This window comes from Ailuropoda melanoleuca, chromosome 15 (genome assembly GCF_002007445.2).
Source record: "Ailuropoda melanoleuca isolate Jingjing chromosome 15, ASM200744v2, whole genome shotgun sequence".
Taxonomy (NCBI): Eukaryota; Metazoa; Chordata; class Mammalia; order Carnivora; family Ursidae; genus Ailuropoda; species Ailuropoda melanoleuca.
Genome location: NC_048232.1, coordinates 8,108,952 through 8,136,484, shown reverse-complemented (window position 1 = coordinate 8,136,484; position 27,533 = coordinate 8,108,952). Strand labels below are relative to the sequence as shown.

Sequence of the window (27,533 nt, the reverse complement as noted above, 5' to 3'; positions counted from 1 at the left end):
CAAATAAGAAAAAAAAAAAGTGCATTAGATAAAGCTTCTAAAAATACCAAATTGTATGCAGATTTTTGTTGTTATTTGGATGGACTCCAGCTTTTCTAGAAGAAAGCATTTGCTTACATATTAAGCAATATATAACAGAAAAACAAAAAGATAACAAATCCCAAGTTTTTTTTTTTTTTCTTTTTAAAGAAAAGCAGTCAAACTGTTTTAACTGGTGAATATACGTAAAGATGTTCTATTCAGGTATAGGTCTGATTCTGCTTAATGAAAGTTCTTTTATTCATTTTTAACTTTTCAGTTTTTTTTTTTAAGTTGGCTCCACATCCAGTGTGGAGTCCAACATGAGTCTTGAACTCATGACCCTGAGATCAAGACCTGAGCTGAGATCAAGAGTAGGACACTTAATTGACTGAGCCACCCAGACATGAAAGTTCTTTTAAAATAAGAGTCATCGTGAGTCAAGTGTTAATATATACAATATATACATACATATGCTTTTACAATTTTATCTTTTTTTTCAGTTTTGAAGTTTTTTTGGCAGATCATGGTTTGTTGAAAAGTCTGACATCACTGAGTCCAAAGTAAATGAAAAGTTATTTATGTGCCAGAGGACCCCTGCAGCCTGATTAGGAGAACACTGAGGAAATCAATCTCAGATTAATTCAACTTTTATTTCAGCTTTGTGGGTTACCTTTAATGCATTGTAAATCTGTATTCACGTGGAATAATATAGATATGTGTTCCACACAATAAAGTCATTTTCTCTTAGGTAAAATAATTCCACTCATAGAGAAAATACAAACACAATCTTTCTTATAATTCTCATTTCTCTTTATAGTCTGCTAAAAACAAGTAACAATGCAACATTGAAAATCAATGCCTATAAAATGCCAACAGATGCATAACACACACAAAAAATAGGAATTAATCCTACATAATAGTTGAGAAAAGGGTGGCTAAGAAAATACTGAACTTATCCCATTTTCTGGGGTAATCCTATTGAAATCTATTAGAAATACAGATTAATTGATACATTGTATCTAGACATCAGCTCTTTGAAGACACCTAAAGACAGGACCATTTAAGGAAAAATAAAATGCTATTATATTTTTATGAAAATTGCTGAAAAGTAAGGTAATTTAAATTGTCAATAAATTCAAAACCAAAGAGCCTTAGTCAGACTCCCATTGAAATTTACCCAGAAGATGGAATAATTGTTTCTTATATAAATGGAATAAACACTGAAGGCAGCAAAGTGATGTAAAATATGAAAGATGCCTTGTCACACTGAACTGAAGGGGAGAAAATCTCTGCCCTGCCTGGTTCTTCTTTTCCAGTTTATATGTTTATTAAACACAGACGTGGGGACCTCACCCTTCACTTTAATCTGGATACCCTTTATCAATATGACCATGGCTCTGTTATCAATATCAGTACCACTCTGTTTTATTAATGCTGTGGAAAAAGAATGGCCAAACCATTGAATTTTTTAATCAATGGTAATCCCATGACATTATAAAGAGATGGTCATTTAGAGTCAACTTTAAGTACTTTACGTACTAATTCAAAAACATAAGTAAGCATTTACTTGGCTACAAATCTACTCGTCCTACACACTCTCCCTCAAACCTCGAGACGAAATAGTAAAATTCAAACTTAAAATGAGAATTTAAAAATGAATTTTATTTGCTTATCATATATCTTGAGTTGTTAAAACAGACAATAAAATAAACAGTCATTGTATCTCATTTTCTATTTAAGAGTCAGGACAAGTTGTCCCTCTTCTTTTAGCTCCCCGAGCAACACTAATGGAGCTTGGTTGAGCATGCAATAATTCATGTTGCCACTGGATGGCAGTGACAGCTTTTGTCTCTAAGATGCTCACTGTGTCCTTGAAGCATTAGAGCGCCACAACTCTTTCCCAGGACATCAAAGTGTGAAAATGCACTGGGTACCTCTCCAACAGCTCACATTCTTTTTCCGTCTCTTGCCTTTGGCCCACTCCATCCTAAGGCAGCTGATAAAGCTTCCTTACTTGGAATCACTTTTTACTAACTTGATGATGTTCAATAGAATGCCAAGTTTGCAAAAGGTAAAATAAATAAATAAATAAATAAATAAATAAATAAATAGAGAAAAAGAAGGTAAGAGGGAAATACACATAGAGGACCAGATTCCCTTCTGCTAATCTTTCAGAGGACCACAATTTCTAGAATATATTTGTTATTTAATTGCTTTCTGGCATTTAGCAAAAATATCCCAAACTTTCCTCACCATTTTATGTTTCAGATTACTTCTCATCACACACACACACACACACACACACACACACACACATTCCAGCATGCATACATGTCTCAAATAATTCTTTGTAGTTGGGACAATTAACCGATGACAGTTTAATTTTCTAGAGTGAATTGGTTTTCAATTGACAATGAGGAAAAAATTATTTTGAGAAAAAATTTTTAGATATAGGTAAGCTGATAAAATTGTTAGGAAAAAAATTGTAGAGTTAAAATATATAAATATCTGAATTTTCATCAATTTAAAGATTAATGATAATTATGAAGGTGTTAGATATAATCAGAGTTTGAAGCAATGAATTTGTTTTCTTGGGGAAGGAGGGCGTAAGGGCCTTTGCTTTGAGTAGCTTTGCTGGTTATATGGATGGAGAAGACCTGAGATTACTTTTCTGACAAATGGTTTAAGATGATTGGATTAATCAAGTTAATATAAAGAAGGATGAATTCTTTTACACATATATGGAACAAATCAGTAGAGATAAATGTAATTGCCCTTATTTCAGAGATGATACCTTTTCATCCCTAGGTATTCCTATTTTAAATTCTAAGAAACGTGACCTATACCACGTCGCACCTTTCTTAGTAAATAAAGCTTAAAAAGTAAACTGTATAAATTAGCATCTATGGGAGGTAACAATTTATATTAAAGAAATTTAATATGTGTTTTTATCTGCTTTTAAAACTACTTTTATACCCCTTTGATGGAAGCTGAAACGGTTGAAAATACTACAGAAAAGCAGCAGCAACAACAGAAAACACCAGAATGGGAATTCTGGAGCATTTTGTAATGTGGTTTGAATTGTGCAAGCCTCAGAAAAATAAGAAATTTTTGATTACCAAATTTTCAGTTAAGTTTTATTTTTTTTTTCCTCCTAATACAGAAACATGAACTGAGTAAGAAAATATTATTCAATGGTAGGAGTTGGGATAAAAAAGGACTTTTGGGATCACTGTTTAAAGGCTACTTCTCATTTTGGGTGAATAAATTTTGTTACTAAATGGAGCAATATAGTTTGTACAGTTAGTATAGTATATATTTGTGGGTCTGCACAAACCAAAACTAAAGATGATTTCTTATATTTATATTTTGTTTGCCTCCCACAAGCATTCCAGATATATGGGCTAGGTATCCGTATATGTAGTCCATAGTTAGAAGGCAACTAAAAAAAAAAAAATCAAGCACATTTGAGGAAAGAAATATTTAAGAACCAGGAAAGGACAGGCTTCTATCTTTTTACAGATCTGTCAGATTCTCACATAAAACTACGGCACAATTCAGTAGCATTTGGAGATAATCTAAACAAATTTACTTAGAGCTCTCAGATAACCAAACTGTAAAATAAGTAGTTTCTGAAGCTTGTGTCTCCTTCATGACACAGCCAGATCTAAATGAAGAGAGTCAGAATACTTGAAATGTGCTTTACCGTTGCATTTATTTTAAAGCTGAGGTTGTACTGACCAAACTTCATATGACGTCAGATACACTTGCAGCATTGCACATGCATATACAGATAATTCAAGCCAACATAATTCCCCTGGGGACCGGCATCCTCTCTCTTGACTGTATATATTGACTTATGGATCAAAATACTTTAATAATAACCTACTGTTCCACTTTTTGTACTTTTTATTGTGCAGTCTTAAGTTTCAACTTCAGGCATTTAGGGGGAAGTTAGTCAAAGGCTTTTGTATAAAAATCTTAAGGAATAGGAAATGGAAAGTGAAATCATGACAAATTACATATTAGTATCTATTTACCTTATATCTGACATGTAACTTTATAATTTCTGAGACAAATAGATCTCCTGATTCCAGTGGAAACAAATATCAGTGTTTCAGAAACATTATAAGCAAGAATGTCTTCCTAATTTTTGAATACTTGGTTGGGCCATAAGCGACAAAGAGAGTGAAGGGTAACTTGAATTGTATGTACATATATTCAGACACACTAAATGGGACATGGGACTTCCAGGACCATCTAATTCAGAGCATGGCTATGTGGTTTTGTAACTTGATATTGAAATTTGGGAGATGTTGCTATACAAACATACGTAAATTTTGCAAGAGATGACATTTCCCCATACCTGTGTGTATGTCAATTAATACACAATGATGAAAGTCAGTTTCATGTAATAGAATCATTTAGGAGTAGAATATTAAAATTTACGCCTAAATGGGGACTTTGTGGCTTGTTTACACATACCTCCAACTCCACTGTAAAAGAAGTTAGTACGAAAGATCTCTATGTCTAAGATCTTAAGAATAAATGCAGTGCTCATTACAGCAGTGCAAATACTAAAATTAGAACGTTAAGAGAAGATTAGCATGGTCCCTGAGCAAGGATGGCACACACATCCATAAAGTGTCTTATATATTTAAATATGATGCAATTTTTAAAAAAGATCTTCTAATCTGTCTCTAGCCTACAAAAGTTTTCAGATAGAAAAAAAAGGCACTTCTCAAAACCAGGCAGATCTGTAAGTAAATATTTTTTACCAAATCTGGACATTGTGAATATATGCACTTTACTACAGAAATAGTCATGAGACCATTAACTTGAACTTACTATTCCCAGAAATCTATGATGATTAATAAACAGATGGATGATTGATAGATAATCTTAGGTGTTAAGGGGAGGAAAGGGGGCAATTTTTTATTAAATGAAAGGTGAACCAAAGATTTTTATTGGGGAAAAAAAGACAGATTTTAGCCATATAATAAAATCCTTAGACTTCTGACTCTAAACTACACTTAAATTCAGTATCTTTGTTATAAGGACTTGATAAAGGTATTGAAGTCATTATTGGCTTAAAGTTTTGTAATTCCATGAAATAGTTCCAAGCAACAAAACTTCAAAAATCAAATATTTCATGTTTTCGACTTTATCCTGAAGAAGAGGAAGAGAAAGAGGGTTAACATTCACTGAAGGCTATTTTGTACCTGGTGTGAGGCACTCTGCATCTATTATTTATTTGGTTTTAGACAGGTCCTTAAGCAACTGAAATAAAAATTAGGATCATTTTGCAATATTTCCAAAGCACCATTGAAATTATGGGAACTGTTCAAATTAGAACTCAATTTTAGGGCCTGAATGTGTTGGAAAACAAAAATATATTTTGTTTACTGAAAAAAAAAGAAGAAGAGTGTAGGTTACATTCCCCCAATCTTGTTATCCTGGACTGGGTGTGTGTTACATGCACACTGGTTGTCAGCAAGGGAAGGGAATCATGCCAGGTAACATTTTAGGAAAGTTCTTTAGGAACAGAGAAGAAAGTAAGAGGTTGGATTTTTTTTTTATTGCACAGAATGTTTTATGAATTTAAATATTAAATATTTCAGAGATAAAAGTAAGAGTTTAAAATCTGACAGGAGTAAGTGAAAAAAGTCAGGCACATTCTCAGTGTTTTAACAAATGGGTATTCACACCGTGCGCTTATATCACCGAGCCTATTTTCTCCATCCCCCCCTCTTCATGGTCCCCTAGGCATCGCCAAAGGGAAATTCTCAGTCCAATTAAATGTACAGACGCCATAATTTGCCTCCCTTCTTGATTTACCTTCTTAATACTTATTTCAGTTTGTTAATATTTGTTCTTGGCGCTTTCCTCATTCCCTGTGTTGAATCAAGTCTTCCCAAAAGTCCGGTTTCTCTAGAGGTCTGCAAACTACATCAATAGAAAGGTTTTTCACTAAGCTCATTAAAAAGTTCGCAGAAATCCTGCCATGATTTTAAGAATAGTCAACAATTCAGACGTGAGCACTGGTTGAAAAGAGCTGCCAAATGGAGAGTCCGGGTTCTTGATTCCATTTTCTTGTCTCACTTGTAAGTTAATACTCACTGATAAAATACTAAGATGCCAGGAAGTATATCAAGCATTTGAGGCAATGGAATGAACCTCCAGAAGATTGGCAACAAAAGAATAGTTGCAAATATAGGTGTTATATGACTGGAAGAAAATACCACAATGTATGCCTATTTTGTTTCCCCAATCTGGGTGCTTATGCATCGATCAATTAAATGAGACTAAAATGCCAAAAAAATAATAACGAAAACAAGAATTGCAGGTTCTTATTACTAAAACTTGCTGACAAATGTCTAGACTCTTTCTACATAGAAATGACCCAATTTAATGACTTTTAATGGACAATTTCAGATTCTGTATTTTAAACATGCATATGGGATTTTTTTTAAATAAAATGGGGATGGTAATGAGAAATAGAGCAGAAGAAACAAAGAAACATTTATAGAGTGAGAATAAAATCAGGTTTAAGAAAAAACTTACTGTATTAAATAAAGTTCAGAGTAGATTGAATCTGTTCTCTTTGGGTGGCATTTTCCTCCAATTATTTATTACTACTTATTATTTAGCTTAAGCTAGAATATTTAAGCCTCCTCTATGGCCACATCCTAAATTTATGTCTACAAGGAATAAAGACATTGTCATAGCTAAATACTACAGTACTACCATTTAGCCTGTTACATAGAAGGACAGGCTCAAGATTGTATCAAAATGTTTCCTTAGTATTGACATAATTAGGACAGCCATCAATTCTTTTGGATTACCTAAATTTTAAGTGAATGTATCCCCATTTTCCTTACCAATATTCTTATCGAACATACTAATTTTACTGGTAAAATAGATTAATCCAGACTAATATTCTTCCTAATTAAGCAGAAATCTCAATACTGTCGTCATACCCTAGGTGACCAAGAATACTTGATTTTAGCCATGTAAGAATGAAAGAGGATCCAAAAAAAGCCATATTGGATATTTCAAAAAACTAAATCATGTTGAAAGCAGAGTTTGTATGAGGAATCCATTTATCTAGCTGTGATCATGGCCACACATTGAGATAGCATTTTTTTTAGTGGACCTTGTGGAGCAGGTCCACAAACCTGCCTCATGCAATAGTTATGTCTGTACTGGTCATACCCCACATTTCCATATCCCCCCACCAAGTCCCAGTGAAAACTTTCTTGTGATAAAATATCCATTTGTTTTAGTATTCGATTTCTTAGTTTCTAATAGAGTTTCTAATAGAGTTTCTTATAGACATAGATTCAGCACTCAATAATTATTTACCTAGTGCTTATGATAAGCCAGGCTCTATGCTTAGGGGATACAGGAAAGAGCAACACAGGAAAGGCTCTTTCTTACATTGCATATAATATACCTAGAAAGCAGCATACAATGGACTAAGCACTCCGGTTTTGTACTTAGGTCTGAGTTCCAAACCTGTTTCAACTCCTATGAGTTATGCTGTCCTGTCATGTCATTATTTCTGTGTCTATTTATTCATTAGTAAAAAGATGGATAGCACTTACCTAAGAGGCTTATTGCAAATGCCAAACCAGATTGTGAAAGTAACTCTTTTAATGTGATGCTGGGATATATAAACCTTATAATAAAGGGAACTTATATATGATTTAATATTTGTTAAATTGTGCCATTTTCTCAGTAACACAGTTGAAACATTGTTATGACAATGTTTAGGCAGAGATGAGACAGAGCCATTGGGTAAAATATTTATGGCATATCATTGCTTTATTAATGAAAACTATACCACATATCTGCTTATTGATTTTGGTAAGAGAAACGTTTATGGGTTCCTTCTAAGGAACATTTCAATATTTGATTTTGCATTTTGTGAATTTTGCTGTTTTGCCTAAAGGCTCTGTGAGTGTTCCAGAACCAGAAATATTGTGATTTATATTTTCATCTTTTCTAAAATATATTTATTTTAAAAATTTTAAGCTGTGTTTTACTTTAATTCATATTAATTTAAAGTATAAGATAAGGATCAGATTTATGAACTATTTTCCAAGAAGCCAACTATTGCAAAGTTATTTGATGACTGTGATATTTGATCATTTAAAGTTCATAATATATTCATGACCATACACTTAAGTTTCTATCTACTAGGAATACAAATTATATTGTTACTTATATTATTCATGGTGTTACTTATGTTACTACTTCTGTTATTAGTATATATACAGACTTGTTTCACTGTGAGCATCTATGGGTTTTTTTTTTTTAACCTTAAGCAAATAGACTTTAAACTAATAACAGTCAATATACAACACGGTGATTTCTGATTCAACTATCTCATTCTTTAACTTTTCATATTATTCATCTTTACACTGTTGATGTGTATTTTTAAGTAAAAATTTCAAGGAATGCGTCCATGTGCAGCTCATGTTTTGAATTCTGTAGATCTGAGCATGGAAGTCATTCTGTTCCTCCAGCACATTAACTACTTTGTACATGGTCAAAATAGTTTTGGACCACAGTATTTTTCTCTCAAAACTTTGTCCTCATTGTTGCATTACATCCTGGCGCGCTGAGTTAAATAGAATCTGAAACCAGTGTGACTTCTTTTACTTTTTGCCCAAACATTTGTGGAATTGTTCATTTAATCTTGAAATTCAAAAACTCGGGGAAGTTTTTTCTAAGCCCCTTCATTCGCGTGTTTGGGGGGAGGGGTGTTTAGCGAACCCTTTGTCTTCTATACCCAGGTAATGCCTCTTGGGGGTGTGTTCTTGCTAAACTCCTGGAAAGTGCTCTCTTTTAATGAATGACTCTTCAGTGTCATTTGCTTTAGCTCATTCCCAATGGATGAATGATTCATATATTTTATTTTTGTTTTCTTTCCTCTATAGGACCTATTAGTACTACTTTTCTGTACTTTTAGAAAGCTGGCATCTTTATTAGTGATATCTTTTTCTACAATGTCAATCATGTTCTTTACTACAGCTGAAGCCAACTTCAATTTTTCCATCGTGATGGCTCCTTCTCTCCCATATTCTTTTTTATCTTTGCCAGCAATATTTACATTTCAACATTTGCCCTATTCTCTTATTTTTTCCCATTTTATATTTATTTGACATATTTACAATGAAGATTCTTCCTTCGGTAAAATCTGCTTTCAATGGCTCAAAGTAATGTTTTTGAATGAGGTAAAATCTAACACTGTTGTTATGTACAAAGGGCATTATTCCCTTCGATGGCTATCGCTTTCTTAGTGTTTTCAGAATCTCATAATCATTGTATCTATTCTCTCTGGAGATATGTATCTGCCCCAGTCAAATTCCAGGATCAGGCAAACATTTAAATACCTTGGTTCCACAAAAATTATGGCAGAAAACTATTCTGTGTCTCTTGTCCTTCCTTCTGAAACTTAGCAGATAAGTTAGTTCCTAGGGAATTTGAAGTATTCTGTAAATTCTCGGAATAGATTATTTTCAAGATTTTGCAATAGTTTTCTAATTCCTGTTGCCTCCTTTATGACTGAGGGTGCAGTGCTCCTTGAGCCCGTCCATTTTCAGTCCTGGACAAGGGAAAGTCATAGACTTTCACACAGTGGAGACAGATAATGGCAAGGTGAGGAGAGGGTAGTCCTGACAACCTTGAAATGACAACTAAGACTTAAGAGGAGCCTCAGATTTTCTCACTGGCACAGTGGTTTACAGTCTTTGTTGGACACTTCTTGTCTGGATAAAATTGTTTTCTCTATATTATAGCTTTCTTACTTCAGATATTAAGACATAGATTAGCCTCTAATCATTTATTAAGCAGCCTATGTAATCTTTCAGTCCTTAGATTTAAAAATCTTTTATCACTATTGGTTTCCCTAGCTGGAGTAATTTATTTTTCTGTATTTTCATGAGTATACCAGACATCTGGCACAAGCAGGTAGCTATGATCAGACGGTTACACCATGACTTTCTAACACAAATTTCAAAGTCTTTCATAATAGTGGGTAATGCTCTTTACTGCCTCTTGATACATTTGCTTTAATGATTAAGATTTATCATGATATTAAAAAGTCAAATAATGTAAAATTCCATGCCATTCCCTTCCAGAAAATTTCACAGGAATTGAATAGCTGATGATATATGCCTTTAAAAAAAAAAAAACACAAAACTGTGAAAATAATTTTTCTTGAACTTTGGAGAAGTATAACTTGAAAGAAAAGTAGACTTTTGTTTTAAAATTCATATTTTTACAATTATGGAACAAATTTCGTGCAACTATATAGAAAAATATGAAATTCCAATTTAGAATTCCATCATGAAACTACACCATTCTAATTTCTCCATGCCACGGTTTGTTAATATTCCACAAAGTCCCAGGATGCAACTATAAGACTGCATTCAAATCTATGAACATGAGGCAGTCATGCTCAGCAGAGTATAACAATAATTATAATAGAGATTAAATAAAAATAATTAGAAAAAGTTCATCTAGTTTTGATGTATTAATTATTCTGACCCTGTTCTATTCAGAGTCTAATTATCTGGTTCAGTGAAAATGCCAAGATTTCTACGACTCATAAAAATTACATTCAAGTAATTATGTCAGCAAACTAAACAGTATTCATTTACCATGCCTTTTTATGCACACATTTGAATATGCTTTTTTAACTGTTTTTGCTCTTTGTTCCTATTCATGGGAAATAATACCTGTAGAGAAATTTGAAAGTCAGTTGCACTCCGAGCGTAATGTGCAATTCTTGCTGATATCCTTCTTTTGTAAGACTGCTGTAAGTCTCATATAACCTTTGTTTAAAAAACATGAATTAAAGTTCACTCTTCAGTTGTTTCAAAGAAATCTTTAAAACCTGTGGCTGTAGTAAAAAAAAAAAAAAAGTTTAAAGCAGTAATACAAAGCATCTCTTAGAAAGTTTGTTACCGAGGGTAGCTCAGAAGCTGACTAAAATAAGTCTCTGTAATTATTTCTAGTACCCATATTTCCTCAGAGAAGTATTATAGTATCCTATAAAAAAGGCTAGATTTAGAAAAAATTATATGCATGTATTGTATCTTAAAGTCATCAGTAAAGTGATAACATAGCTAAAGATTCCAAATCACTCAGTACTTTTAAGCCACAATAATTTTTACATCATTATAGCCCAATCAGGAATTTCTTGATGCTAACGCCTAAGTAACCTCATGTGACAAAGACACAGAGTTGCAACGGTGAGGCATTCAATTTCTATTACATCCCTTATGATCTCTTTTACTATTTTTAGTAAAATACTTGGTGGGCATTTTGAGCAAAAATTGGTTGCCTGAAGCATGCAGATTATTGCGTTACTTCTGTTTTATTCTTTGTGTGGACAGACAGATAGACACAAACAGTTGAAAACATAACCTTCAATTACATTCATATTGGGAAGAATATATTAACAGTTAAGGTTTGATCGCTTTCCTTGGTGCCCTAGTAATAAGCTATATCTGTACAGACAAATATGTATATAGTTACAGCCCATGTTTCCTTGGTTCCTAGTTTATCTTTCAGGCACTACAAACTAGTTGTAAACTTTATCCAAGATTGGGAGGGGCAGAAGGATCTAGGAGTGCCATTGAAATGGATGGAGTTGAAATGAGACAAAGATGTCAGAAAAATTTACATAAAGTGTACTCTCAGCCAAGGCCAACAGGCAAGTCTTTATCCTGGCTGTCACTGCTCCGTGTCCGTTTAACAGGTCTCTTCTAGATAAAATTGAAGGGAAGCTAGTCATGGAGCTGGTGGTGGAGAGACGTGGTCCCAATGACACAATTCCTTTGTGCTTTGTGTACCCGTCGGAATGACCCTGCTAGGAACTCCACAGCAGAACTTTTTCTTCGTCCCCACTTTTAAGCATACATTGAGGTGTTAGTAAAACCTAATGAAATGCCCTAAGACATGATAAACTTACAGAGAAAATATCCTTCTTGCAATTTGTCCACTGCCTTCAGTTCCATACCATGTGCTGGAATGTCAGAGTTGGAAATCAAGCACTAACATTTTATAGATAGCAGTCTGCATCCAGACTCTATGGAGAATGAGAATCTAACTTTTTTCACACCTCCCTATCATCATATATATTCACCACTTTCCCTCCACTCTTGAAATAGCGGAATCATTAGGAGTACTAATTTTTGTGTGTTTTGATGGAGAGTGTCTCATTTGACGCCTGTTAAGCAGTCCCCTTGAGCCTACACAGTGCTCTTATTTCTTATTGCTGAGAAATAGAAAATGAGATAATGAGAGGAACATACGCTTATAATTTGCCATCTAAATACATGGCCCAAACAGGCAAGTTTGGGAATAGGATTTTACAAAGGCTTCAGTGGAGGGATAGCTCATCTCACCTGGTTTGGGTAAACAATCTTGCCACATACCATGCCTTCCTTATCCCACTAGGATGAACAAAATTCCCCCCAAGATTGTCTTGGGGCACTCCCCCCTGCACTTTAATCAGCTGCTCCCCATGTAGGATATCTCAGGACAATTTCTGGTGGCCCGGGGAGAAGGGCTCTCAGACAATCCCCTGCTCAGTTTGTCCACTGTGTTCCCATTCTGTCAGTGGTTCCCTGCCCCCATGGAACCTGACCTAGAAGATAGAACCCACTTAAAACCTGAGTGCTAGATGCATCCTTTTGGTCCCCTTTTCTTCACTCTTGGTGAAGCTATCATTTTGGAGCCATAGACATTGTTGTAATAGTCAAGTGTAGTAGTAATTCAGGCCATAGACTCAGACTAATTGCTTTCAAATCTTTTTCTTAAGAGCTCTATGACCTTGAACAAATTACTGAACTCCTACTGTCTGTAATGTGGGAAACAATGGCTCCTACCTCATAGGTTTTTTGAGATTAAATAAGTGAATAGATATGAAGGTTTAGAAAAGTTTTGGCAGAGGGTTGGCACTATGTAACTCTTGGCTATAAAATGACAATACTGTCTCACATCAAAAGGGCACTATCGGTGGTTATTATCATTCCCTACTTAGTAATTTAGCTAATAAACCATGCCCCAAATCTGCCAGACTCGGCTGTTGATTCTCAAATAATTTAGAAGGTCACAATTTTTTTTTCTCTAATGTGTGGTGTTTGCAGATTTGGATTTCAGATCATTATCCCTATTATATATTTATGTCAACCTTATTGAGATGCTCGATGGGATTTTTGTTTTAGGCTATGTCCACCCTTTATCTAGGGCAAGAGATGACATTGACTCATGTCTGAAAGACCTCTAGTCAATACAAAGGAATATGGAAAACAGAGATAACCCCACTTTAAAAATGATAATTTTTATGTATAAATTTGTCCAATGTAGAAGTTGGTGACAGAGAAAAGGAAATTTTTATAGCTACCAATAAAGCAGGAGTTTTCTTTTCCTGAAACCTGTCAACATGAACTGTATAGATATTTTAGGGGCTTTCTCTTGTAGGATCTCAATCGATCTTACTCTTAGACTTATCTTCATCATGCAGGCAATTAAACTGATATTCAGAGAAGGTAGAGAATTCGCCGCCCAGTTAGAACTAGTAAATGAGTAGTGAATAACAACACCAAGATTTAAATTCATGGTTTCTACCCAAATGCCTGTTGGATTAAAAAAAAAAAAAAGATGTAGTATATATGCACAATGGAATATTATTCGGCTCTGAGAAAGGAGGGTAGTCTGTCATGTGGTACAACATGTATGGACCTTGAGCAGATTATGCTAAGTGAATTAAATCAGACAGAGAAAGACAGGTACTGCATGATAGCACTTATACGTGGAATCTAGAAAAGTCAAATGTTTAAAAAACAAAACAAAAGCAGTAAAATGATGGTTGCCAGGAAATGGGAGGAGGTAAAACTGATGGTCTCGAAAGGTACAAGGTTCCAGTAAGTGCTAAATAGGACATAGGGATCTATCTAATATACAGTGTATTGAATATAGAGTAATTCCATACCATAAGTATTACAATGGCATTACAAATGGAAACCATATTACAATGTGGAAATGTATCTAACACACTGTATACTTTAATTTGACATAGTGTCACCTGCCAAATTTATCCACTAAAATTACTTTGTGTTTTCTAATGCTCAGTGACATTTCCTACTCCATAACTGACTATGCATTATTGACCTTCTGTTCAATGTCAATTTCTCTTCCCTTCCATGCATTCTTCATCTGGTCATCAAATGCCCTCATCACGTGTATTTTAGAATTTTGAATTTTAGTCAAGCAATGCATCATACTGGAATTACAATTGTTTCTCTGTGTCTTTCATGATATAAGGAATTTATAAGTTTGTTTTTGTAATGGTTGGAATCCTATCTCACAAGACCATTGTCTCCTATCCCTTACAAGAGAGGGAGTCAAAAAAGTTTGTATTGGCATAATGCACCCTGGTTGTTATACCATAGGCTTCAGGGAGGTGGTTTTGGTGTCTGAATGGATTCGCTGTCCCAAGATTTAGAGTGTGGAAGCCCTATAGATCTTAGTACTATTGACTTACTTATTTTGACCGTATTAACTGCTGTCCAGAGGGTACGCATGCCGTGATCCATGTGCATATAGACTCCTGAAGGAATGCTTTTTCAGAAGGAAACTCAAAATGGTAATGGCGAAGAAATAAAAAGTAGCATATAAAAACTTCAAACGTCACTATTTTTAACGAAGTTTTTTTCTAAAAAAAATTAAAGGCCAAACATTTCAAGAATAAGATGCCATATTAAAATTTTGCATGGAAAAATTAACTTGGATCTGTATCTAAGCCTTACATAAGTTTTAATAATTTCTATAAGGGAGGGCAGAAGCAAAACAAAATAAATGTGTAACTATCGATTATACATTTTGGTTACTCCAAACTAAATAGCAGAAGTAGATGAACTAATTTAAGCTTTTATAGATCACTGTTTTAACATAAAGGTGACCACCTGACTCATCTAGAAAAAGATAATTCACTTTCCTCAGCCTTCTGGCAAATGGGGGTTGGGGAAAAACTAAACTACTTTATGTAAGAATAGCTTTTTAAAAAAAGTTGGAGGGCGCCTGGGTGGCACAGCGGTTAAGCGTCTGCCTTCGGCTCAGGGCGTGATCCCGGCGTTCTGGGATCGAGCCCCACGTCAGGCTCCTCCGCTATGAGCCTGCTTCTTCCTCTCCCACTCCCCCTGCTTGTGTTCCCTCTCTTGCTGGCTGTCTCTATCTCTGTCAAATAAATAAATAAAATCTTTAAAAAAAAAGTTGGGGTATTTCCAAATTTAATACATACATGGTAACAAGTATCAGAAACAGCTGAGAGAAGTTAATAGTAAAGGTATAATTTCCATCCATGAAGAGAACACCATAACATTTTATTACTAGAATATTCTATACCAAAATCTCTAGAAGCACTATCTCATCTTTGAAAACCTTAAGTGAGTATATTTCATATATGATTAAATACATATATTCAGTCATACTTCTATTGTTCTTAGGATGTATCTTTTCATATTGTGATGATGAAATATTTCTCTTGAGAAAAAGTGAAAAGGTAATGCAAAGACTTTTTTTAGGAAGATTAAAAGGAGAGATTTTGTTCATGTTCTCCTAGTAAATGCTATGTCTTCTTTATCTGGACACATTAAAATTCTGAAGGTAAATGGATATTTGTCAATAGAAATATAGAATTTAAATTTTTTAAGTGTTGTAAGCAGTGACATAGCAAAGAATAAAGGTATCTAAAGTTAAAAAAAATACCTGGATTTATTAATTGAAGCAACTATAGAGCAAAAAGTTTAAACTAAGAGGGAATTAAGCCTTTAAGGCTTTAAATTTTACCACAGCATCTTATGAAATCTTAGACTTTCAACTTTTTCTAGACCTTAGATCCCTCACCTAAAAATATTAATGTGCATACCAGACATTTAAGCTCCCTTCATGCTTTTTATTATGAAAATATATTACATTAATTTGGAGTAAATCTTGGACACATTTTTAAAACCGTATTTTAAAAATTCTCAGTGCAGAAAGAACAATGTCACTGTGGTATGATGCAGGTGAAATTTGTAAGCTAGTTTAGACAGCGTGATTCTTCCTCATCTTCCAAAGGAACACTTTTGATTCCACAAAATGCTATATCATCTTAAAATATTTTTTTGGTATTTCCTTTATGAGCAGATCTTTTTTTCCACTAATGTAGGGGATGGATGAGCCAGAGATATCAATTTCTCTCTGAATATAATCTTTAATTATGTCTTGCTTTCGGCTTAACCCTAATGAGGGAGAGGTTAACTTAGTAAGCTGGGAACTGATCTCAAAGTAGAAATTAATGTTTTAATGCATTTGAAGGTTGTAGATCTTTTTTTCAGCTGGGGAAAAAATAGACGGATTCCCACGATATAATGCCTTATAACTAACAAGGCTTCTCATCACATGAGGTGCTGTAAATGCTTGAGCCAGTTAGCTCAGTTTACCTCTTCCCAGCAGACTAACTCAACAGTGCTTGATTTTTATCTGTTAGAAAAGCTCATGTACCTGGAATATCAACAAATAACTAACACATATATTTCATGAAATATTTATAGTCTCACATCCTTCTCTTATTTTGTGTTCCAGAGACTCTACTAAAATAATTTTATCTTATTCATATATGAAAGGAAGTGAAATATATATTCCCTTTGGTCTAATTGTTTAAAATATCAAAATGTTAAATACACAGAAAAGTGTTAAGTAGGAAGTACTAACACATACCCAAGCACACATCACCCAGATTTAAGAAATGGAAACATTTTGCCATATTTGTTAATTTCTTTTTTTTTCCCTCTAAAAATCGAATAGTTAAAGATCCAATTTAAGCATTGTCATCCTTCCATCCATATTTCCTCCCTCCCAGACATACCATGATATTGAAGTTGATGCTTTTCTTCCCTATCTAGGTTCTTATACTTTTGCTTCATAGGCATGCATACATTATATGTGGTATTTTGATGTGTTTTTAAAATCGACACAAAGGGTGCCGTATTATATGGATGTTTTTGTAACTCGCTTTTTATTCCACATAATATTCTGGGGATGTATACATATTGATTAATGTACATATGATTCATTACTTTTAACTGCTTTATTACATTATAAAAATAGAAGATTTTTATTCCTTCCCCTATGGATATAATGTGATTTTCTTTCTGTAGTTTTTCTTGATTACAAACAATGTTCTGCAGACATCCTAGCACATTTCTCACAGTGTACATGTATACATTGTGTACACACAGAGTTTTTTAGGTTATGGACTTTGTAATACAATTTCTGAAAGGTATATTATCACTTTTTTTATTATATATTGTTAAATTCATTTCCAAAATGGTCAGCTAATTTCCATTCCCATTAGCAATTTATGAGAGATGCACTTGGTTTTATCAAACTTTATCTGTCTATCCATCTTATTTACTCATGTATAAATGATGTTTTATCTTTTTTAATTTGTAGTTTCAGAAAATTAAATTTAAGCATATATTCATCTTTAGCTATTGGTTCCCTTCTTCTCTGAATTGGGCTCATTGAGCAGGAGATACTGAGTACAGATGAAAAAGAGTAAGGGAGCAAGCCATGATGAGATCTAAAGGAATAGTTTCACAGACAGGGAGGAAAATATATACAAATGTCTTCATGGAGAGTACTGGGAGGAGAAATCAGTGGAACCAGAGAGTAATTAGCAGATGAATTCAGAGGTAAGAGGTGATTAGGAATATACACTGAGAAAGGCTTTGTAGACAATTGCAATGATTTTGACTTTTATTTTGAGTGAAATGGGGAGTCATTAGATGACTTTGACCAAAACAGTGGCATGAACAATTTAATTCTACCAAGATCACTCTGGTATACACCAAACAGTGGTAAAGAGTGGAAGCAAGTGGAACTAGAGATGGGGTTATTATAGAAAGTTAGGCAAGAGATAAGAGAGGGTTGGATCAAGTGACAAAAGTGGTAAGTATTTGAATATATTTAAGACAGGCCTAAAAAATATATTGAGAGATTAGATGTTGGCGGTAAGTGAAAAGGATGAGTCAAGAATGATTCAAGCTCTTTGGGTTGAGAAATAACAAGAATGGAGCTGCTATGTACTGAGATGTTTCCTGAGTTCTAGGCATTTCAGAGAATTGTAATATGCCAGCCAAAATAGGTATGATTGTAGTTGATTACATGTTTGTAGTGGCCTCAGAAAACTTCTGAACTTTGAGTAGAGACATGAAATGAGAACTCCAATGGAAGAGTCAACAGTTTCAGGAGAACTTCTGTATGTGGCAATGGGGCACCAACCACCTGCACCCAAGAACTATTAGGTAAACTGAGGATGTGGGGGGGAGGCTTATGTATAAAATGTGTTTGAAGTCACTGGAGAACAACTGAGGGCTTGAGAGGCCAATATTCCAAATAATGGTGACCCTATTCCTAGCATTAGTACTTATTTTAAGGCATTTTCTGCTTCCCAAGCAAATGCTGATACTTTGAGAAACTGTGCCAAAGTCACTAAGAGGTTGACGGACTGAGAAGAGGATCTAACAGCTCATTACCAGAGGAATAAATGTTTGGGTTTCAGGACAAGAGAAAGGGTGTCATAAACACTGCAGGGGTTCAGTTGGACTGTGCAGTGCCCTTCCAAAGGAAGAAAGGAGGAAATGGAAATAGAATAGCTCTTAGAAGGATTGAAACCCTTCTTTAAACCACCTTAATCTCTAATAGACTAAGTTGATTTGGGATTGCTAGTGCCGTTGGTCAGTCTGCACAAAGCAAAGGTAAATCCTCTCTAGAAGAAGGTAATGCAATCCTAGGTCTCACATTCTCTCTCTAAATTTTAATATATAATGGCCAATATTCACTTAAAAATAATAAGGCATAAGAGAAAAACAAAACCTGAATGAAAGCAGAGACAAGAGAAAAAAGAAACAAACACATAGGAATCCAGATAATAGATTTATCAGATGCAGACAGTGAAATGACAGGGATTAATAGGTTTAAGAACTTAAGTGATAAGATGGGGAATTTCATTAACTATTAAAAATAAGCAAATGGAAATTCTAGAACTGAGAAATCAGTAACTGGAATTAACCTAACAACAGGAGAGTCTGAGTTGTTAAATATGTATCCAGGTGGAAGCATAGTAAGGCCAGGTAATACCAAAAACAACACACACACACACACACACACACAGATAGAAGCATAAAAGACAAGGGGGTGTGATAAAAAATAAAAATGGCCTATTTTATGTACAACTGGAGTCATAATAAGAAAGGAAAAGAGAAAACACTATGGGGAAACATTTGAAGAGCTAATTGCAATGAATTTTCCAAAAACCAACAAAATATTTTTGAAAGAGAATCTTGAAAGTTGGCATATATCAAGCAGGTTTAAAGAAAAGCACATTTAGATGATAGTAAAATCTAGTACAAATTAAAGAAAATCAAAAGCAAAGAACTTTTTTTTTTAATTTTACTTCAAATGAGGAACAATAAGATTGAGGGCTGATTTTCAACCACATTAATAAAAACGACAGTGGACTCGTATCTTCAAAGTGCAGAGAAAATATAATTCACAACCTAGAATTCTATATCTGGCAAAAGTGCCTTGCTAAAAATAAAGGTGAAATAAAGAGATTTTCAGGCAAACAGAAACTGAGAGAATTTGTCACCAGCAGACCTGTGCAAAAGAAAATTCTTTAGGTGGGAAGGACAATAACCAAGTAAAAAAGCACCGGGTGTTGTATGCACGTGATGAACCACTAAATCCTATACCTGAAACTAATATTGCACTGTATGTTAACTAGCTGGAATTTAAATCAAAACTTGGAGAAAAAACAAAAACCACAGGGCTGCAGAGAGGAATGAAGAACATTAGCGTAAATATGTGAGTAAAGCTAACAAATGATATAAATGCTATGAAACAATAATTATAGTATACTTATCAAATTTGAACTATGTATTGGAAACTAAAATACACGAAAGCCAAAGCAAAAACAAGAGAACACGAATAGAATTAGTGTTTTAAGGCTGTTGAAATATGTGAAAATTAGTAAAAATACAAATTTATGTTGGCCTGAATAGATCAAGAATGCACATTTCAGTCTTTATGATCTCCACTAATACATTTGTGAAATCAGATAAAACTAATTAATTATTAGATAGAAAAGTGGAATAGCAAAAAAAGTAATTAATTGAACAAAGGTAAACAAGTTGGGGGAAGGGGCACCTGGGTGGCTTAGGTGGTTAAGCGTTGGGTTTGATTTCATCCCAGGTCATGTTCTCAGTGAGACGGCTCCATGCTGGGCATGGAGCCTGCTTGGATCCTCTCTCTCCCTCTCCCTCTGCCCCTCCCTCTGTTCTCTTTCTCCCTCTCACTCTCAAAAAAAAAAAAAAAAAGTTGGGGAAAAATAAAAATATGAGGAGAATAGAAAATGGTAATATAATAGATGCTGAGTAAATATGTACAGAGTTAAATTAAATGTAACTAAATATTACAATTAAACAGCAAAGATTTTTAGACTAGATTTACAAAAAAAAAAAAAAAAGAAGAAGAAGAAGAAAGCTAATGCTTATGAGACACAAATCTAAATTACCAGGATGCACCAAGGTTAAAAACAGAAGACAAACATTCACACAATACAAATAAAACCCCAAAAGAATCTAGTATCACTATGCTAATGTCAGACTAAGTAGGCTTTACACCCAAAACCATTACTGGAGATAGAGAGGTGCTTTATAATCATAAGTATTATTATTACATTAAAAATTATAATACAACAGGAACATTTGACAATTTATAATTTATATACACTAATTTCACAGTCTCAAAATATATAAAGCAAAACTAAAGTTTTTAAAAGAAAGTCACCATCTATTTAATTGAGGGTTTCTAATCTTGAATAGATGTTGAATTTTGTCAAATGCTTTTTAATTTTATTACAATGATAATATTTTTTTCCTCATCCCGTGTTTATGATAAATTAGGTTGTTTTATGATTATTTGAAGAAACGTGCATTCCTGGGATAAGCCCAGTCTAGCCATACACTCATGTTGTATTACCATTTTGGAGATCTTGTTTTTGTTTTTACATATTTGCTGGATTAGATTTGCTAATCTTTTATTAAGGATTTTTAAACTGTATTCACGGGAGTCTATAATTTTATTTCTTCTTATGTTTTAATGAGGTTTTATTAATAAAGCTTTGCTAATCTCATAAAATGAGTTGGAAGTGATTATCTAGTAACAATTTTTGTGTACGATTGGTATTATTCATTCCTTAAATGAATTAATCTTAACAGAATTTGCCAGTGAAACTATCTGAGCATGGAGGTTTATTTTCTTCACTTTTTGTGGCCTCATTTTTTTCATAAAAATTCAATTATTTAATGTCTACTCCAAATTTTCTACTTCTTTTGTGCTCGTTTTGTTAAGCAGTATTTCTCATCTAAGTTTTAAAATGTATTAGCATAAAATTGTGTGCTTCTTATGTCTACAGTATTTATAATAACATTCTCTTTTTCTTGATATTAGAAATTTGTATTTTTTTCCTCTCGTTTTCCTCATCAGTCTTGTTAGAAGTTTATTAATTTTACTAATATTTTTCAAACCACCAATTTTTGTTTTATTATTTAACTCTATTGTTTTGCATTTCATTGATTCCTGCTCCGTTCTATAAGATTTCTTTCCTTCTGCTTATTTTAGATTTGTAATCTTTCTCTAGATTCTTAACTTAAAAACTAGACCACAGAGTGGAAACCAACCTTCATTTCTACTAGAAGCATTTAAAGATGTTAAGTTTTCTTTTGCACTCCTCTTAACCTACATTCTATACATTTTGATACAGAGTATTTTCATCATCATTCAGTTCAAAACATTTTCTGATTTTGCTTGTAATTTATTAACTCATGCATTATTTAGAACTATGCTTTTGTCTTTCAATATTTGAGGACTTTTTACATATCTCTTGATTATTGCTTTCTTTTTTAAAAAATTAAAGTATAATCAACATACAGTGTTATACTAGTTTCAGGTGTACAAAATAATGATTAAACAATTCTATACATTAGTCAGGGCTCATCAGGAAAAGTGTACTCTTAATCTCCTTTATCTATTTCACCTACCCCCCACTTATCTCTCGCAACCACCAATTAGTTCTCTGTATTTAAGAGAACTGGCTTTGTTTGTTTGTTTATTTGATTCTTTGTTCATTTGTTTTGTTTCCTAAATTCCACATATGAGCGAAGTCATATGGTGTTTGTCTTTCTCTGTTTGACTTATTTCACTTTGCATTATACCCTCCAGGTCCATCCATGTTGTTGCAAATCGCAAGATCTCATTCTTTGTTATGGCTGAGCAATATTCCATTGTGTGTGTGTGTGTGTGTGTGTGTGTGTGTGTGTGTATACACACTAGGTCTTCTCTATCCATTCATCTAGGGATGGACACTTGGGTTAGTTCCTTATCTTAGCTATTGTAAATAATGCTGCAGTAAACAAAGGGGTGAATATATCTTTTCAAATTAATATCTTTGTTTTGTTTGAGTAAATACCCAGGAGTGGAATTAGCGAAACAATGGTAATTCTATTTTTAATTTTTTGAGGACCCTTCATATTGTTTTCCACAGTGGCTGTACCAAGTTGATTCCCATTAAAAAAAAAAAAAACTCCTTAAAGGAGAGAAAAGGCAGTAATTTTTCTGACATTGACTGTAGAAACATTTTTCTAGATATGTCTTCTCAAAAGGGAAACAAAAAAACAAAATTAAACTATTGAGACTACACCAAAATAAAAAGCTTTTGCACAGTGAAGGAAACCATCAACAAAATGACAAGTAAACCTGCCGTCTGGGAGAAGATAATTGCAAATGATATATCTGATAAGGGGGTAATAGTCATTATTTCTTTCTAACGGAATTTCATTGCAGTAGAATAACATTATCTGTAAGCATATAATCTTTGGAAATTTATTGTGATTTGGGTATGGTCCATTGTATGGTCTAAATCAGTGAACATTTAATCTGCATCAAAAATGATGTGCATTCTGCATTTGTTTGGTTTATATTTGAGAAACTTCATTTAGCTCAGGGTGATTAATAAATGTGATTCAGATCTTCTATATATATACTTAACTTATTTGCTATCTCATTCTACAAATTATTGAAATAAGAGTACTTAAATCTTAAACTATGAGTATGGGTTTATTTCTCAATTTTTATTTCATGTATTTTGTAGCAAAATCACTAGTTATTAGTCATTTCCATATTTATGATTATTATGGCAACAAATTATTGTGTTATTGTTATCTCCTTATCTCATATTATTCCTTAACTTCAAATAATATTTTTATGTTAACAGACTCTTCAGTTTTCTTATGCTTGCTGTTTGCATACTATAACTTTTCTATTTAATCTAGCTGTGACTTTGTATTTGAAATGAATTTCTTTTAAAAATTATACAGCTGAATATTGTTCTTTTTTTCATTATTTCATTTGACATTCTGCCTTGTAATGGTGATTTTTAGTCCATGTATACTTATTAACTATTGACATATTTGGTCTAAATCTACCAACTAAGTATTTTTCTACCTATTTTTTTGTCCCCTCTGTCCTTCCATTCTCAGCTCCTTCTGAGTTACTTGAAAAAAAATTTTTTTTTCATTTTAAATGATGTATTATCTTTCTTTTTCTATTAATTAAGACTTTATTCACCCAATGTGGGGCTCAAATTCACAGCCCCGAGACCAAGAGTTGTATATTCTACCGATTGAGCCAGCCAGGCACTCCATGTATTATCTTTTTAATCACACCATTTTGCATTATTTTTTACTGGTTGTTGTGTCATATCCCTTCAGTCTGAAGAGAACTAACTCCTTTTAACATTTCTTACACTGTATGAATCAATATATTCTTTCATTTTTCATTCACATCCAGAAGTTATTATTTGCCTTTTTTGTGTGTGTGAGATAATTTCACTGGGTATAGAAGTTCTGGCTAACATTTTTTTCAGCATGTAGAGATGTTGATCCATTGAATTCTGTCTTGCATTTTTTTTCTGCCATTGGTTTCCTACAAGTATCCTCCCCACCCCAGATGCTTTTGAGACATTTTCTTTACCTTTTATTTCTAGCAATTTTACTACAATGTATGTAGGTGTAGTTGTGTTTCCATTTAACTTCTTTTCAGTTTATCGGAACTTTATGTGTGAGAAATTTTTGATAAATATATTCTCAAAAAATTTTTTGCCATATTCCTTCTCTTCTTATAGAATTTCAAATACACATATATATTATGTAATAGGTAATTGAAGCTCTGTCTTTTAAAATATTTTCTCTTCCTTTTCTTATTAGTGATTTCATTTTTTTCAGCTTTATTGAGGTATAATTGACATAGAATATTTTAAAAGTTTAAGGTGTACAAAATAATGATTTCATATATGTATATATTGCAAAATGATTAGAACAATAAATTTACCATCACCTCTCATAATTATAGTTTTTTTCCCTTGTGCTAAGAATTTTTAAGATTCACTCTCTTAGCGAATTTCAAATGTACAATACAGTGTTGTTAATTATAGTCAACATGCTATATATTGCATACCCAGAACTTATCTAATACTGGAAGCTTTTAACTTTTGACCACCTCCATCCGTTTCCTCTAACCCACACTCCCTGCCTCTGGCAACCACAGATCTGTTCTCTTTTTCTATGAGTTCAGGGGTTCTTTTAGATTTGACATATAAGTGAGATCATTACATTATCTTTCTCTTATTTTGTTTTTCTTTAGTTTCCTTCAGTAGAAATTATGTAACCTAAAATTTTTCTGAATTTCAATTTCACTATTTTCAATCTGTTGTTGTCTATCTACTGAATATTTTATTTCAGATATTGTTGTTTTCAAATTGGCAATTTCTTTTTTCTTTCTTTCTTTCTTTTTTTTTTTTAAGTTTTCAGTACTTTACTGAGATTCCCATTATGTGCCATAATTATGATATGTGTTTTTCATATTCCAAACATATTTTTAGAAACTACAAAGAAGCTTTCTTTTAATTCCAACATTTGTCTCATCTTGGGGTCTATTTCTATCAACTATATATCTCTCCTGACTTGGGTCACTTTTGTCTGCTTATTTGTGTGTCTAAAAAATTTTATCGTATGCTGAGTATGGTACCTAATACATTATAGAGACTCTGGATTCTGTTTTCTTCCTTTAAGAATGCTGATTTTTATTCTAGCAGACAGTTCACATGTTTGCACTCAAATTCCAAACTCTATTTCACCTGTTTTGGGCAGCAGTTAAAATCTAGGCTCAGGTTATTTGTTTTTGTTATTTGTTTTTTGTTTGTTTGTTTTGGTATTTGTTTGTTTGTTTTGATTTCCAGCTTTTGATTTCTGTTGGCCTTGCACGCTTCCCCATGTGTGCACAATTCAGTTTACAGTTTATGTGAAGATTTTGGGGTTACTTTCTCTGGGTCTCCCTCTTTTCCATGTTTACACCCCCCCACACACACACACTAACACTTTGTTGGTCCTGAATTCTGTTCTTGAATTCTATAAATCAGTAATGAATTTGGTCATTCAGTTAAAGTCTAGGAGTATTCTGAGGTAGAAACCCTCCCCTATAAGCTCAAATATTTCTCAATACATTTTCTTTTGTCAATCATCTTTGCTCTCTGTGGTCACTCTCTAGTGTCTCCAAGTAACTGGTCTTAATACTTTTTCTAGAACTTATAACTGCTGTCTGTGGGATGTCCATAAAAAAAGTTAATTAGTCAAATACAGGTTACTCTGCCATTACCAGAAAGTGAATCTCTATTTTCTATAATAGCTTACAATGCATGGTGGGGTCCTTTCTCAGCATGGTTATATAGCAAGCCCGTGAAGACCCTTCTTTTATTCTTGGTAAGTTATACAAAGGAAAGGGCTGATGTCTCATTGAAAAACTACTTATGTGTCTATTAAAATAGCAAGAATGGAACCTATCTGAGATCTGCTTTGTGGGTAGAATTTAAACTTATGTCTCAATAGGATGTACAAACACAAGGGTATCCAGTGGAGAACAGCCTGGAGGTTGCTCTGTTATACTGAAGGATTTGTTGATTCAGTCAGCGACCTTAAGCCGGGACTAATTTTCTTACTCCATAAAATGAGAGGCATTAATACATACTTTCACCCAAAGGATACTATGTAAAGATTTTTGTCAGGTCTTAAATGTTTGAACTTCTTTAAGAAAAATACTATGTAAATAGAAGATGTGTCTTGAAAGAGAAATCATTTTATTCAGTTTTCTAAACAACTCCCATAATGCCCTTTCTACTGATGCATAACTAGTATTTAATGATAATAGTATTTGCATTTTAAATTACTTTGTGTGCCCTGGATATTTACTCTGATCACAAGAAGTATATTGCCTTGGGTTATGCTGCAGTCATAATTAACTTTTGCTTAAAAGTACTATATGATCTTAGAAAATAAAGAAACCTTGTTAACAGTGCCATATTTATTTTTCATCATACAGAAGAAAATTAATACAAAATTTTCTCTTGGTTTCTTTTGATATTTTCTACCATCGCCTTAAACCAAAGATTATATTTTCTTCAGTTATATGTTATTAATTATTAAAGACAGGGTATTTCTATGACCATAAACATAGAGAATTTGAGAGGCTTGTTGGAATTATTCCACTTCCTATCACTCTGTAACAATGTAAGAATTAAAGTTTACAATTAGAGTAATAGGTCCCAGTTTACACTATTGCTCCTTTTTTTCCTGAATAATTTTTAATAGTATTCCATTACACTACCAAAATTTTCTCTGTGTGAGCAAAACATTTTTTTTGGTTACAAATTATAAACAAAAGTTTCTCCACTTACAATATCTTGCTAATCCATTTGTGATATCAGTGTTCATGAATTAAAACTGTTATATTTGTATTTATTATCAGATTCTGTAAAGAGGCACATTATCTTTTCTTTCTCAGAATTACCTATCTTAACTATTATAACACAAAAAGTAAGCTAGCATTACAAAATAGAGATGCTTACCTAATGTGAAATAATTTTATAAATATTAAAAAATAAAGAATTCTTAAAGTCACAATAGCAATATTAGCTAATAGCAAATTAATGTTTGGGAAAATTTTAAAGAATAAGTAATTTAAAATTAATGAAGAAAGAAGCATATGCCGAGCACTTAATTCAGAATATCAAGATAAATGGAACAAGTGCAGCTTAATCTCTGATTGATTTTTCCATGTACATGGTTAACATGCAGACTAACGTAAATTTACATCATAACCTGGAGCAGGGGAGTATCATATGCAATATTACTTAGATTTTTAAAATTAATTTGGGTATGCTTCATATTTCCCTGGAACAGAAACATATGCTATTAGATAGGTAGTGTTGTTACAGCTTTACTATTTAAGTAATCAGATTTCACTTAAGATAAAAATTTTAAACCAGTTGCGTTGTG

The 27,533-nt window shown here is 33.2% G+C and overlaps 1 non-coding gene across 1 annotated transcript; it reads left to right on the top strand.

Moving 5' to 3' along the window:
• Positions 1-4,574: 4,574 nt before the first annotated feature.
• LOC117796553 lies at positions 4,575-4,680 on the top strand. Its single transcript, XR_004621105.1, has one exon. It is a non-coding gene; the product is annotated as a U6 spliceosomal RNA (small nuclear RNA).
• The last annotated feature ends 22,853 nt before the right edge of the window (positions 4,681-27,533 follow it).